This window comes from Arachis hypogaea, chromosome 7 (assembly GCF_003086295.3).
Source record: "Arachis hypogaea cultivar Tifrunner chromosome 7, arahy.Tifrunner.gnm2.J5K5, whole genome shotgun sequence".
NCBI lineage: Eukaryota > Viridiplantae > Streptophyta > Magnoliopsida > Fabales > Fabaceae > Arachis > Arachis hypogaea.
Genome location: NC_092042.1, coordinates 70,778,893 through 70,792,346, shown reverse-complemented (window position 1 = coordinate 70,792,346; position 13,454 = coordinate 70,778,893). Strand labels below are relative to the sequence as shown.

The window sequence follows — 13,454 nt, the reverse complement described above, 5'->3', positions numbered from 1 at the left end:
GAAATACTTGGATTTTAGTCCGGAAAATGTAAGGTTGGCACTCAACTTGCCCATGATGCAAGGAGATGAACATCCTTACACTAGAAGGGTCAACTTTGATCAAAGGTTGGACCAAGTCCTCACAGTCATTTGTGAAGAGGGCGCCCAATGGAAGAGAGATTCAAGAGAGAAGCCGGTTCAACTGAGAAGGCATGACCTCAAGCCCGTGGCTAGGGGATGGTTGGAGTTTATCCAACGCTCAATCATTCCCACTAGCAACCGGTCCGAAGTTACTATAGACTGGACTATCATGATTCATAGCATCATGATTAGAGAAGATCAAAGAATCATGAGAGAGGAGCAACAAAGACAAGGAAGAGACATTGAGGAGCTCAAGCACTCCATATGATCTTCAAGAGGAAGAACAAGCCGCCATCACTAAGGTGGACCCGTTCTTTAATTTTCTTGTTCTTTATTTTCTGTTTTTTCGAAAATTATGCTTATGTTTATCTATGTTTGTGTCTTGTGATCATTAGTATCTTAGTGTCTATGCCTTAAAGTTATGAATGTCCTATGAATCCATCACCTCTCTTAAATGAAAAATGTTCTTAATTGAAAAAAGAGAAGAATTGCATGAATTTTGAATTTTATAACAGTTTAATTATTTTGATGTGGTGGCAACATTTTTGTTCTCCGAATGTATGCTTAAACAGTGCATATGTCTTTTGAATTTGTGGTTCATGAATGTTGGCTCTTGAAAGAATGATGAAAAAGGAGAAATGTTACTGAGGATCTAAAAAATCATAAAAATGATTCTTGAAGCAAGAAAAAGCAGTGAATACAAAAAAAAATTTCGAAAAAAAAAAGAAAGAAAGAGAAAAAGAAAGAAAAAGAAAGAAAAAGAAAGAAATAAAGTTGTGATCCAAGGCAAAAAGAGTGTGCTTAAGAACCCTGGACACCTCTAGTTGGGGACTCTAGCAAAGCTGAGTCGCAATCTGAAAAGGTTCACCCAATTATGTGTCTGTGGCATGTATGTATCCGGTGGTAATACTGGAAGACAGAGTGCTTTGGGCCACGGCCAAAACTCAATAAGTAGCTGTGTTCAAGAATCATCATACTTAACTAGGAGAATCAATAACACTATCTGGATTCTGAGTTCCTAAAGAAGCCAATCATTCTGAATTTCAAAGGATAGAGTGAGATGCCAAAACTGTTCAGAGGCAAAAAGCTAAAGGCCCCGCTCATCTAATTAATACTGATCTTCATAGATGTTTTTGGAATTCATTGCATATTCTCTTCTTTTTATCTTATTTGATTTTTAGTTGCTTGAGGACAAGCAACAATTTAAGTTTGGTGTTGTGATGAGCGGATAATTTGTACGCTTTTTGGCATTGTTTTTAGTATGTTTTTAGTATGATCTAGTTAGTTTTTAGTATATTTTTATTAGTTTTTAGTTAAAATTCACTTTTCTGGACTTTACTATGAGTTTGTGTGTTTTTCTGTGATTTCAGGTATTTTCTGGCTGAAATTGAGGGACCTGAGCAAAAATCTGATTCAGAGACTAAAAAGGACTGCAGATGCTGTTGGATTCTGACCTCCCTGCACTCGAAGTGGATTTTCTGGAGCTACAGAAGCCCAATTGGCGCGCTCTTAACGGCGTTGGAAATTAGACATCCTGGGCTTTCCAGCAATATATGATAGTCTATACTTTGCCCAAGATTTGATGGCCCAAACCGGCGTTCAAAGTCACCATCAGAATTCCCAGCGTTAAACGCCGGAACTGGCACAAGGATGGGAGTTAAACGCCCAAACTGGCATAAAAGCTGGCGTTTAACTCCAAGAAGAGTCTCTACACGAAAATGCTTCAATGCTCAGCCCAAGCACACACCAAGTGGGCCCGGAAGTAGATTTTTATGTCATTTACTCATCTTTGTAAACCCTAGGCCACTAGTTCTCTATAAGTAGGACCTTTTACTATTGTATTTTCATCTTTTGATCATGTTTTTATGATTAAACCCTCTTTGGGAGGCTGGCCATTCGGCCATGCCTAGACCTTGTTCTTATGTATTTTCAACGGTGGAGTTTCTACACACCATAGATTAAGGTGTGGAGCTCTGCTGTACCTCGAGTATTAATGCAATTACTATTGTTCTTCTATTCAATTCCGCTTGTTCTTGTTCTAAGATATCACCTGTTCTTCAACTTGATGAATGTGATGATCCGTGACACTCATCATCATTCTCACCTATGAACGTGTGCCTGACAACCACCTCCGTTATACCTTAGATTGGGTGGATATCTCTTGGATTCTTTAACCGGAATCTTCGTGGTATAAGCTAGAATTGATGGCGGCATTTAAGAGAATCCGGAAGGTCTAAACCTTGTATGTGGTATTCTGAGTAGGATTCAATGATTGAATGACTGTGACGAGCTTCAAACTCGCGATTGTGGGGCGTTAGTGACAGACGCAAAAGAATCACTGGATTCTATTCCGACATGATCGAGAACCGACAGCTGGATAGCCGTGCCGTGACAGGGTGCGTTGAACATTTCCACTGAGAGGATGGGAGGTAGCCACTGACAACGGTGAAACCCTTGCATATAGCTTACCATGGAAAGGAGTAAGAAGGATTGGAGGAAGACAGTAGGAAAGCAGAGAGACGGAAGGGACAAAGCATCTTCATACGCTTATCTGAAATTCCTACCAATGAATTACATAAGTATCTCTATCTTTATCTTTATGTTTTATTCATCATCCATAACCAATTGAGTTTGCCTGACTAAGATTTACAAGGTGACCATAGCTTGCTTCATACCAACAATCTCTGTGGGATCGACCCTTACTCGCGTAAGGTTTATTACTTGGACGATCCAGTACACTTGCTGGTTAGTTGTGCGAAGTTGTGTTTATGCCATGGTATTGAACACCAAGTTTTTGGGTTCATCACCGGGGATTATTTGAGTTGTGAAAAGTATTGATCACAATTTCGTGCACCAGTCCACAGATCCTGAGGTGTTAAGGATTTACATACATGCACCAATTAGGCATGTAAAACGCCTTTGCATACAATTTTGGCGTTTAAACGCCGAGGTGATGCATGTTCTGGGTGTTCAACGCCCATGTGCAGCATGTTTCTGGCGTTGAACGCCAGTTCCATGCTTGTTTCTGGCGTTCAGTGCCAGCTCTATGCTCTGTTCTGGCGTTGAACGCCAGCCAGATGCTCATTACTGGCGTTTAAACGCCAGTAAGTCCTTCCTCCAGGGTGTGATTTTTCTTCTGCTGTTTTTTATTATGTTTTTAATTTTTGTATTTTTTTTCGTGACTCCACATGATCATGAACCTAATAAAACACAAAATAACAATAAAATAAAAATAAAATTAGATAAATAAAAATTGGGTTGCCTCCCAATAAGCGCTTCTTTAATGTCAATAGCTTGACAGTGAGCTCTCATGGAGCTTCACAGATGTTCAGAGCATTGTTGGGACCTCCCAACACCAAACTTAGAGTTTGAATGTGGGGGTTCAACACCAAACTTAGAGTTTGACTGTGGGGGCTCTGTTTGACTCTGCATTGAGAGAAGCTGTTCATGCTTCCTCTCTTTACCAAATAACTTGGCATTTAGCTCCATGATGGCTCCTAAATATTGAGCAACTTGCTCTCCAGTCACATCTTCATCCTCTTCAGAGGAAGAATAGTCTTCAAAGCTCATGAATGGCAGAAGGAGATTTAATGGAATCTCTATGGTCTCTATATGAGCCTCATATTCCTTTAGGTCCTCAATAGGGAACTCCTTCTTGTTTGAGAGATGTCCCAGGAGGTCTTCCTCATTGGGATTCATGTCCTCCCCTTCCTCCTTGCATTCGGCCATATTGACTATATCAATGGCCTTGCACTCTCTCTTTGAATTCTCTTCTATATTGCTTGGGAGAGTACTAGGAGGAGTTTTAGTGACTTTCTTACTCAACTGGCCCACTTGTGCCTCCAAATTTCTAATGGAGGACCTTGTTTCACTCATGAAACTTAAAGTGGCTTTAGACAAATCAGAGACTATGTTTGATAAGTTAGAAGGGCTTTGTTCAGAATTCTCTGTCTGTTGCTGAGAAGATGATAGAAAAGGCTTGTTATTGCTTAGCCTGTTTCTTCCACAATTATTAAAGCCTTGTTGAGGCTTTTGTTGATCCTTCCATGAGAAATTTGGATGATTTCTCGATGATGAATTATAGGTGTTCCCATAAGCTTCTTCAGAAGCTGCCTCTTTAGTACTGTTGGATGCACTTTGCCATCCATTCAGACTTTGAGAGATCATGTTGACTTGCTGAGTCAACACTTTGTTCTGAGCCAATATGGCATTCAGAGCATCAATTTCAAGAACTCCCTTCCTCTGAGGTGTCCCATTATTCACGGAATTCCTCTTAGAAGTATACATGAATTGGTTATTTGCAACCATGTCAATAAGTTCTTGAGCTTCTGCAGGCATTTTTTTAGGTGAATGGATCCACCTGCAGAATGGTCCAATGACATCTTAGAGAACTCAGATAGACCATAATAGAATATATCTATCATGGTCCATTCTGAAAACATGTCAGAAGGACATCTTTTGGTCATCTGTTTGTATCTTTCCCAAGCTTCATAGAGGAATTCACCATCTTTTTGTTTGAAGGTCTAAACATCCACTCTAAGCTTGCTCAACTTTTGAGGAGGAAAGAACTTAGCCAAGAAGGCCGTGACCAGCTTATCCCAGGAGTTCAGGCTATCTTTAGGTTGTGAATCTAACCATGTTCTAGCTCTGTCTCTTACAGCAAAAGGGAAAAGCATGAGCCTGTAGACTTCAGGATCTACTCCATTTCTCTTTACAGTCTCACAGATCTGCAAGAACTCAGTTAAAAACTGATAGGGATCTTCTGATGGAAGTCCATGAAACTTGCAGTTTTGTTGCATTAGAGCAACTAGTTGAGGTTTCAGCTCAAAATTGTTTGCCCCAATGGTAGGGATTGAGATGCTTCTTCCATCAAACTTGGAAGTAGGTGTAGTATAATCACCAAGCATCCTCCTTGCATTATTGTTGTTAGGTTCGGCTGCCATGTCTTTTTCCTGTTCGAAAATTTCAGTAAGGTTGTCTCTGGATTGTTGTAATTTAGCTTCTCTTAATTTTCTCTTCAGAGTCCTTTCATGTTCAGGGTCGGCTTCAACAAGAATGCCTTTTTCCTTGTTCTTGCTCATATAGGGAAAAAGAGAACAAGAAAATAAAGAGGAATCCTCTATGTCACAGTAAAGAGATTCCTTATTGTTAGTAGAAGAAGAAAAGGAATAAAGAAAGGAGAATCCAAACAGAAGGGTAAGGATAGGGGTAGTGAATTGAGATGAAGAGAGGTGAAAAGAAGTGTTAGTGAATGAATAAATAAATAGAATAATATGAGAGAAGGAGAAATTTTCGAAAATAAATTTAAAAAAAAGAGTTAAATGATTTTCGAAAAATAAAGATAAGAAATAAAATTAAAATTAAAATTTAAAATAATTAATTAATTAAATAAAGAATTTTTGAAAAAGAGAGAGGTATTTTCGAAAATTAGAGAGAAAAGTTGTTAGGTGGTTTTGAAAAAGATAAGAAACAAACAAAAAGTCAAATAGTTAGTTGAAAAAAAATTTGAAAATCAAATTTGAAAAGATAAGAAGATAAGAAGATAAGAAGTTTAGAAAAGATATTTTAAAATCAAATTTTTGAAAATAAAATAAAATAAAATAAAATTTTGAAAAAGATATGATATAAAAGATAAGATAAAAAGATATGATTAAAAAGATATGGTTAGAAAAGATTTAATTTTTAAAATTAAAATTAATTACTTGACTAACAAGAAACTAAAAGATATGATTCTAGAATTTAAAGATTGAACCTTTCTTAACAAGAAAGTAACAAACTTCAAATTTTTTGAATCAATCACATTAATTGTTAGTGTAATTTCGAAAATTTGAAATAAAATTAAGAAAGAGATTTTGAAAATAATTTTAAAATTTTCGAAATTAATAAGATAAAAATGAAAAAGATTTGATTTTTGAAAAAAAAATTTGAAAAAATAGGATTTTTAAAATTGAAAATTTGACTTGACTTATGAGAAACAACTAATTTTAAAATTTTTTGACTAAGTCAACTCAAATTTTTGAAAATTAGGAGAGAAATAAGGAAAAGATATTTTTTATTTTTGAATTTTTAATGAGGAGAGAGAAAAACACAAATATGACCCAAAACATGAAAATTTTGGATCAAAACACTTAATGCATGCAAGAACACTATGAATGTCAAGATGAACACCAAGAACACTTTGAAGATCATGATGAACATCAAGAACATATTTTTGAAAAATTTTTTTATGCAAAGAAAATATGCAAGACACCAAACTTAGAAATCTTTAATGCATGGACACTATGAATGCAAAAATGCATATGAAAAACAATAAAAGACACACAACAAGAAATCATCAAGATCAAACAAGAAGACTTACCAAGAACAACTTGAAGATCATGAAGAACACTATGAATGCATGGAATTTTCGAAAAAATAATGCATAAATTTTAAAAACATGCAATTGACACCAAACTTAAAAATTGACTCAAGACTCAAACAAAAAATACAAAATATTTTTGGTTTTTATGATTTTATGATTTTTTTTGTATTTTCTTTTGATTTTTTTCGAAAAACATTTAAGAAAAAAGAAAATAAGAAATTCAAATTTTTTAATAAGAATTCCAGGAATCTTTCAATATTTGTCTAAAGCCCCAATCCAAGGGTTGGGCATGGCTTAATAGCCAGCCAGCTTTAGAAGATATAAATCAGGCATGCAACAGCTGATATTTCATCCAACTCCATATACATACCCGACCTGTTGACAAGTGGAGGCCTCAATCCAAGGGGGTTTGGATATGGCTTTATAGCCAACCAGGCATCAACATGTTACTTGTGAAACTCTAGAATTCATTCTTAAAAATTTAGAATAATTTTCGAAAACAGATGAGAAATTTTTGAAAGATTTTTGAAAAAACAATTTTTGAAATTAAAACAAAAAGAAAATTACTTAATCTGAGCAACAAGATGAACCGTCAATTGTCCATACTCGAACAATCCCCGGCAACGGCGCCAAAAACTTGGTGCACGAAATTGTGATCATCAATAATGGCTCCAATAATTTGGTAGCTCTCACACGTGAATTACACTTAGTCACAACTCCGCACAACTAACCAGCAAGTGCACTGGGTCGTCCAAGTAATACCTTACGTGAGTAAGGGTCGATCCCACGGAGATTGTTGATATGAAGCAATCTATGGTCATCTTGTAGATCTCAGTCAGGCTGGTCCAAATGTGATTGGATTAGATAATTAAAAGATAAATAGAATAGGATAGAAATACTTATGTAAATTAATGGTGGGAATTTCAGATAAGCGTATGGAGATGCTTGTCCCTGTTGAATCTCTACTTTCCTACTGCTTTCATCTAATCCTTCTTACTCCTTTCCATGGCAAGCTGTATGTAGGGCATCACTGTTGTCAATGGATACATCTCATCCTCTCAGTGAAAATGGTCCAAATGCTCTGTCACAGCACGACTAATCATCTGTCGGTTCTCAATCAGGTTGGAATAGAATCCAGTGATTCTTTTGCGTCTGTCATTAACGCCCATCCTTTAGGAGTTTGAAGCTCGTCACAGTCATTCAATCCAGGAATCCTACTCGGAATACCACAGACAAGGTTAGACTTTCTGGATTCCCATGAATGCCGCCATCAATTCTAGCTTATACCACGAAGATTCTGATTAAGGAATCCAAGAGATATGCGCCCGGTCTAAGGTAGAACAGAAGTGGTTGTCAGTCACGTGCGTTCATAGGTGAGAATGATGATGAGTGTCACGGATCATCACATTCATCAAGTTGAAGTGCAACGAATATCTTAGAACAGGAATAAATCGAATTGGATAGAAAATAGTAGTAATTGCATTGAAACTTGAGGTACAGCAGAGCTCTATACCCTTAATCTATGGTGTGTAGAAACTCCACCGTTGAAAATACATAAGTGAAAGGTTCAGGCATGGCCGAATGGCCAGCCCCCAAACGTGGTCACAAGACCGAATGATCAAAAGACTAAACAGTCAAAAGATGTCTAATACATTAGTAAAAAGTCCTAATTATAATAAACTAGCTACTAGGGTTTACAGGAGTAAGTAATTGATGCATAAATCCACTTCCGGGGCCCACTTGGTGTATGTTTGGGCTGAGCTTGATCTATCCACAAGCTGAGGCTTATCTTGGAGTTGAATGCCAAGTTGTAACGTGTTTTGGGCGTTCAACTCTGGTTCATGACGTGTTTCTGGCGTTTGACTCCAGAATGCAGCATGGAACTGGCGTTGAGCGCCAGTTTACGTCGTCAAATCTCGAACAAAGTATAGACTATTATATATTGCTGAAAAGTTCTATATGTCTACTTTTCAATGCCATTAAGAGCGCGCCATTTGGAGTTCTGTAGCTCCAGAAAATCCATTTCGAGTGTAGGGAGGTCAGATTCCAATAGCATCAGCAGTCCTTTGTCAGCCTCCTATCAGAGTTTTGCTCAGGTACCTCAATTTCAGCCAGAAATTATCTGAAATCACAGAAAAACACACAAACTCATAGTAAAGTCCAAAAATGTGAATTTAGAATAAAAACTAATAAAAACATCCCTAAAAGTAACTAGATCATACTAAAAACTACCTAAAAACAATGCCAAAAAGCGTATAAATTATCCGCTCATCAGTAGGGTGTTACATTTTATATGAAGTCATTATCTCTCATTGGCACACATGATGATGAACTTTATTTCTAATTTTGAACAAAAAATTATTGCATCCAGAATAAGGACAATGTATTTGATTTTTCATACCGAATTGAGAGAAGGCAATACCCAAAAATAATTCATTGAGGCATTTTCTAAACTCAGGAGTATGCCTATCAAAATTAATCCACTATTTTTAGTATTTGACCATTGGAGTAATTTCTGTAGGAGATGAGAACGGATAAAAGGAAATAAATAAAAGAGTGTAAGAAAAAGCAAGAAGACATAACCTAGCATTACAGCGACTACCATTTTCAAAGGACTCTATCTAAACTAAGTTTCGAGGTAGTTCTCTATAACTTCTCAATACAAACTATCCTAATTCAATGCACCATAAAAAACATAAAATTAATAACAAAATTAAATTAATATTTCTATATTAATAAGGATAACGTAGTTATTACAATAAGATATTTGATTCACAAACACAAAAATATAATCAAAAATAGAATTAAAATCATAGAACAAAGAAGCAAAAAATAGAATCAAAATAATGGAACCAAAAAAAATAAAAAAACATAATCAAAATCAACTTCCCAAATAACCAAAAATCAGATTATCAAACAGATTATACAACAAATTAGAATTTTTACTACTTCACTTTACCTTTTACATTTTAACCATTGTTGTTTATGTTTATAATCAATTAAATTTTTTTAAGTTTCATAAATTAATTTTTAATTAACATTAAAAATCTTATTATTAATAAAAATTATATATTAATTTTTTAAAAGAATATAAAATAATATCTATAATTTTTTAAAATTAATGAATACAAACAATATTTAAAAAATTTTAATTTTTGAACAATTTTTTTATTCTTAAAAATTTTAACATTTTGTAATAATTTTTTTAGTTACAAAAAATGCTTATATTTTGTGACAAACAAATAACTTGTTATAAACAATATTGATTTTTGTGATAAATTATTTTTTTGTTATAAAATAATTGGAACTTTTGAAACAAAATATATTTTTTACAAAATAAATTGAATTTTTGTAACTATTTTATCCTTTGTTACAAAATATAATAAAATTTTATAACAAAACACAAGTTCGTTATAAAAGCTAACATAATTTGTAACAAAAAAATAAATTGTTACAAAATATTAGCACATTTTGTAATAACAACTTGTATTGTCATTATAAAATATTATTATTCTGTGATAATCATTAATTATTATTACAAAAAAAATATTTTTTTATAACAATTTTAAATTAATACAAAATTTTTGTTAAAAATATTCTATTTTCTTATAGTATATCCTTAGGATACAAAATAAATAAACCCTATTTATTATTTAGATTATTTTAGATTTGAAAAGCATTAAGGTTTAGTTGATTAATAATTAATGGGGCAAGTAGAAGGGGGAGTTGCTACATCTGCGGCTCCACAGAATTCAGAGAATAAACATCAAAGTCATATGAGAAGTTAGGTGAGCAACTTTAAAGACTATGATGAAAATTAAATTGCGCCATTTAATGCTTGTTAGGTCTATTAATGAATTGGTCTAGTAAATGGCCTTAATTAGTTTCATGCAGTAGTAGCACCTCCATTAAACGCTTCACTTTGACAAAGTGTAGGTGGATGCTCTTTTCAAACATTTAAAGGACACAACAACATTGTGTACATCACTTTCCCTTTAAAATAATCTACCATGTGAGTTATCACAGCCCTTAATGTTACTAGAGCAAGAAAAATCTCTTTAACTTATTTATTTGTAAAATATGTGCAAGTCTTGTTTATTTACATTAGGTGTAATAATTTTTGTTTATTTATACCATTGAATAACGTTTTAAATATTATTAATTTTATCAATGAAACTATTAAATTATGTGATATATATTATCTTTATAATCAACTTTATCAAATTTAAAAAAAAAACTTAGATAGCAGTATCATATAAAATAAAATAATTAACAATTATTTATATTTTCAAAGTCATATCATATATGGGTCAAAATATATCAAATATTCAAATTATTTCTAAATTTTATGAAATTTTAAAGAACGAAAATATATGATAAATTGTCTCAATTTAAAAAAAATTAATTGATCAACTTCATAATTTATAAAAAAATATTTAATATAATAAGTACAGCAAGACTTACATTTAATGTTTTAATGTCAGCGGATCCCACCCGGAAAAAATATACGAACACATGAAATCAACCTTGGCTGGATGCTAGTCCCAATCTGAGATTAATTAATTGGATTTTTACAATAATATCCATAATAATGGGCCTCCCTTTTTACTATAAAGTTTTGTGCTTGTAAATGGTTACTACCAGCAGCACTTCTTGTTGGTTCTAATAGAAAATTGAGTGACCTATTTATTGCTAGAAAAATTGTGTGTATGAGAAGGCATGCATATATTGCATCAACCATAGTGCATTTATTTTTCTCCAACCTGATTTTGCTTAAGGTTTCAATCAAATAGTGTGTTACTCATGGCTATGGTGATGGGACAAATTATTATTAGACAGTATAGTTGTTGAACCATCAATGTAAGTTGAACCATCATAAAAGGGGGGATGTGATTAATTAATACCAAAAAAAAAGACTGAAATATATTTAGAAAGAAAAATAAAAGTACACAATAAAGGGTGGCTGCATGAGTGTGGAAGATTTGGTACCAAACTAACTGTTAATATATTTTATTAGTTATTATATACTATATACTATACTACCAAGAACCAACTACAACCTTGACCATGTTAAACTTAGAAGAGTGGAAATGGCAATTTATTAATAACACTAACAGCTGTTTTATTATGACTTTTAAAGCTTAGCTAGGTAGTTGATTTAAGCGGATTTTGTTTAATATTATTTTATTTTATTTTTCATTCTAACTTGCAATTATTGGTGGACTACCTGAAAATGACTCTGTTCCAATTATGCTTATCTGAAAATTAGAAAGTTCTAGGCATATAACTTATTAAGGATGCACAATTTATTATTATTTAAGATTAAATTATACTAAACTAAACCAAACTCTCTGACCGAAAGAATAATCTTTCTAAGATTTTATCATATTCGTCTTGATTTATTTATTTATTTATTTATTTATTTATTATTATTATTATTATTATTATTATTATTATTATTATTATATTAATCTCCTTTAATTTAAACCTTCTTTTATAAGAGATTAGTATTATGTTCAACAAAAAAATCACGTGTATATAAAGATGAATTATCAAATTAATTATTATGTATTTTTATATAAATATATGTTGTTTAATAATATATTCTTAATATATATTTTATACTTTAATACATATTTTATATAGATAATTAATTTAATAATTTATTTTTTGTAAATAAGTAACTTAATTATATATTTATTAAAAATGTTTAAGATCAATATTTTTAAAAAAATAAAAACATCAAATATATTATTATTTAGATCTCAAATATATTTAAGTTCTACATATATATTTAATCACGTGACGATACGTTAATAAAAAAAAAGAACTTTTTTTTATATCAGCACAAGAATAGTCATAAAAAATCGGATTGTGTAATATATTACACCCTTATTTACTTGATTACAAAAATTAACTATAATATACTGAAATTCATATCACGAAATTAAAAAAGTAAAATAAAATGGTCATAGCAGCTTTAGCGGACTTTTTTTTATCTCTGAATTATAAGAAAAAAAAAGTTCCTGGATTATAAGTAAATGCTATTGCTGCAAGTCAATGAAATGTACTGTTCATATTTCATAATTCAGTGCCTTTGTTATTGTTTTATATTCTTTCTCTCTGCTTTTGTTTAGTTTCTATGATAAGGCATAATTCGATATAGATTACATAGTGTATGTATCTGGCATAAGGGCATTTAACTTGGATCTCCTTAACCATTCACAAAGGGCCAAACCATATATTTAATTAATTTGGGAAGATCTAGATATATATAATAAATGAATGAATAAGTCACATGTTGCTTTTGTTATTTTACATTTTTATTTTGTTTTGTTTTGTTTTGCTTTATTTTCCTCCTAGTTTGGCACTTTGTTATTAATGAGTTGAGTTATTCAATGGAATCAGAGAGTCTATGTTTTGGTATTTGTAACTATAGTGGAAGACTCAAGACTTTGAACCAGAGCCATGTATTATTTGTCTCTGGGTTCCCAACTTCGCATTACCTTATGCACAGAAAAGACACTTCCTTCCTAAAACCCCTTATTTGTATATGCTTCATTATTGGATTAAATCTTATCCGATGAGACTTCTTAGTATAGGGTTTCATTCTATAAAAATAAAGATTGTGCTATGTAGTAAGGCAGAGGTTAAGGATATCATAAAAAAAATGTTTTAATGTTATTTATTATAATAAATAACATTAAAACATTTTTTTTATGGTATACGTCCTTAAAGTATAGGATAACAATACCCTAAAAATAAATTGTGTTTTAAAAGATGTCACATTTAGAATGGACAATATATAAAGTAAAAAAGTGAAAACAAAACAAAAGTTGCAAAAATAAGTTATTGACAAAAAATAATATAATATTTATTTTGAGTAAAGTATATTTTTTGTTATTAAAATTTGTCAAAAATTTTAAAAATATTATTAAATTTTATTTTGTTTCAATGTCACTGTAAAAATTTT

The 13,454-nt window shown here is 32.2% G+C and overlaps 1 non-coding gene across 1 annotated transcript; it reads left to right on the top strand.

Moving 5' to 3' along the window:
- The first annotated feature begins 4,560 nt into the window (after positions 1–4,560).
- On the top strand, positions 4,561–4,664 carry LOC112704396 (small nucleolar RNA R71). Its single transcript, XR_003155022.1, has one exon. It is a non-coding gene; the product is annotated as a small nucleolar RNA R71 (small nucleolar RNA).
- The last annotated feature ends 8,790 nt before the right edge of the window (positions 4,665–13,454 follow it).